The following is a 3,475-nucleotide window of genomic DNA, read 5'->3' as shown; positions in this document are numbered from 1 at the left end:
ATACGAAGATCTAAGAGGCCTCCAAATATTGTAGCATTTTGGTTTTCCTCATTAATGTCCCCCTTGAGTTAAACTGCATGTGCCATCATGACCCTAAATAGCATTGCCACATCGCTATTTTAATACATCTAAACAGCTTTGCCTTACTATAATTGTGCAGTTAACTGCTTAATTGCTTATCAAAATAGTTCTACTGATCCAGTGTTGGAAGTCAATGATTAAGTTTTATGATCTCTTGGATGATGGCCATCAGTAAGATTTCATGCTTACTTTGTTGTAAAGCTGGAAGGCAAAGTCTTGATTCCTTCCCTTAAAAAAAAAAAAAAAAACCAAAACCAAAGAGTTGCTTGGACAGTGTTAGGGAATGTTGCTATTACATCCTCATCAGGAAGATTAAAAATCCAGGATTTGACAGTCAAAAGACACTTCCTTCACCTGTGAAAGCCCAGCATGAAATTTATGCTTTTTTTATCTTGTAAGAAGTGAGGAGTGGGAGTTGTACTCCTCCTGCCTGGCCTGAGCTCCTCCTAAAAGACCAGTCACTGGAGCCAGTGGAACTGCATTCAGTGCAATACTAGCTTTTGTAATGTTTGATCCAGTACAATAGGAGTTATAATGCAGCTTGTTTTCACAAAATAAAAATGATTTTAAATGCTTCTAATTTCAGAAGTTCAGTATGTCCATGAATGGAAATTTGCACCTAACACATGGGTAACAGTCTATTAGGCTACAGTACCTCTTAACAACTAGACTTAAAGACACTTGAAACATTGACCACCCAACCCGAGTCAATTCTTGCTACTGTTGTGATAATGTTCCACTCCCAAAATTAATTTCACTTGAAATACTCAGACAAGTGACAGAAATATATTTCAAATACAAAATCTCTTCTACAACAGAAGTTGAATTTATTAGAACATTTATGCTCCAAGCCATACTAAAACTGTTCCTGTTATAATTACACAAGTGTGATACAAGAAAACACCATACACTGACACAGATGCCAGTGCACCACAGTTGCAAGGATGAATTCCTGCCCCCTACAAGTAAGGCATCAGCTGATGTTTCCATTTGTTTGCACATTAGCATCAAAAAATAAAGCAAATATACCTGTAATCACAAGACAATTACCTAATGACAGAAGGGAAAGTTTGATTATGCACACAGAGCCATCTGAGAAATAATGTTTGTTCTTGTAGGTCCCCTAGAACTACAGGGTTTTCCTAACTACTCTCTATATGAAGTTCAGAAGTACAACATAAAGAAATATTACTAACTGGTGCAATTCAGCTTGCTGGAAAACAGTATGTAAATAGTGAATTCTTTAATTACAAGCACACACACAGATCTTTCCTCATTTTGTTTTTCACCTGTGTCTGATCAGATGGCTGGCTGAATATGAGCCAGCAGTGTGCCCAGGTGACCAAGAAGGCCAATGGCATCCTGGCCTGTATCAGGAATAGTGTGACCAGCAGGACAAGGGAAGTGATTGTGCCCCTGTACTCTGTGCTGGTGAGGCCGCACCTCGAATACTGTGTTCAGTTTTGGGCCCCTCACTACAAGAACGATGTTGCCTTGCTGGAGCATGTCCAGCTGGTGAGGGGTCTGGAGCACAAGTCTTATGTGGAGCAGCTGAGGGAACTGGGGTTATTTAGTCTGGAGAAGAGGAGGCTGAGGGGAGACCTTATCGCCTATTACAACTGCCTGACAGGAGGCTGTAGCAAGGTGGGGGTTGGCCTCTTCCCCCTGGTAACAGATGATAGGATGAGGGGGAATGGTTTGAAGTTGGACCAGGGCAGGTTTAGGCTAGACATTAGGAAAAACTTCACAGAAAGGGTTGTCAGGCTCTGGAATGGGCTGCCCAGGGAGGTGGTAGAGTCCTCATCCCTGGAGGTATTTAAAAAGACAGGTAGATGTGGTGCTTAGGGACATGGTTTAGTGGTGGAAGAGCAGTGCTAGGTTAACAGTTGGACTTGATAATCTTAAAGGTCTTTTCCAACCTAAACAATTCTATGATATGTTATATGCCATAAATATGCAACTGTCAAGTCATTTGAGGAAATCTGATATAATCTTTCTAAGAGGCCGATTGAAGTGTCTACAGGTGAGGCTTTTATAGCATCAACATTTGTGACATCCAATCAGCTAGTGAGCAAATGCTGCCACTGCTGTACATGATTTATAGTTGGTGAAGGATTGAGCTTACAACATTCATTTAGCTTTATATTTGTTTTCAAGTTACAGAACTCATTCAGCCATAGTAGAATCGCAACCCACATTTTTATATCTAGAACTAGGCTTAATCTTCTACAGCATTCCACCATGTTTAGGGATTCAAATCTTCCACAAGCACAAGATTTGCTATGCTAGGTACAACCGTTTCATATAAAGCAAATGGGCAGTGCCTAATATTAAAGAAACAAAAAATAGTGAATGCAATGAAGTCATGGGTGGACAATATGGGCACTCTAATTTGCTAAAAATCCAGACTTAATTAAAACACTTTATATAAAATAAAATACAGGCTGCTATACAATCCATAACAAACCAAACATTCTTTCATATAACTAATCCCTGTCATATTTATTGTTGAGTATATTAACTGAAAATTGAATACTTCAACCAAGCTGATTTGTGGTGTTTGAATTTTGGGAGTCATATGACTTATTTACTATACATTTGTTAAAGTATTTTTCATTCTATCCCCCAAAGGTATTAGCAGAAGAATCCTTCAAGAAAGAACTTAAAAGGCCCTTATAGATGAAATGAGAAAGCTCCATCAGCACAAGTATTTCATAAATAGAAACTAATGAACTATTATTTAACTTCATCACAAGTGTCAGAGGTCTAAACCAACAATGCTTAATTAAGATGTGTGGCCCGAGTGATTCACCAGTTTCCTGGGAGAAGACAGCAGATTCCCTTCATTGCCAAATATATTCACAGAATTATATGAACACATCTGTTAAAAATACATGAGTGGCATGAAGTCTCCTGCTGTTAATTCAGATTGATTACTTGTTAAACATAATTAAATGATGCAGGAGGGAGGTTAACTGTTGTTTACATTAGGATATGTGAAATAATGGAGAAAGAGTAGTTGTGTCATTCAAAGAGAAGTTGAGGTACTGTTTGAACAGCAAGTTTACACACTTCAGATGAAACACATTAAATAACTAAGAAAAATACTGTTTCCTTTTCATTTTTTACTCTTGAGTGCCTACTGATTTAACAGATTTCAGTGCCTGAATACTATAAACCAGGCACAGTGGACCCTTTATTATTTCTGACAACAGATGAAGTACATTCTCCCATCATTGATCAATGACTGCTTCTAAATCTTATCACTTCACTTTATTGCCTGTTTACAGAAGCAAGTGTATGACTAGATGAAACTCACACTCATGAAAGTATACTGCATCTAATGAGATGTTTTCTACAAGTTTTGCCTCCTGTATACATTGCCCATCCTTTG

The sequence above is a fragment of the Egretta garzetta genome, unplaced genomic scaffold, assembly GCF_000687185.1.
Source record: "Egretta garzetta isolate BGI_Z169 unplaced genomic scaffold, ASM68718v1 scaffold546, whole genome shotgun sequence".
Classification (NCBI taxonomy): Eukaryota; Metazoa; Chordata; class Aves; order Pelecaniformes; family Ardeidae; genus Egretta; species Egretta garzetta.
This window is presented reverse-complemented; position numbering follows the sequence as displayed.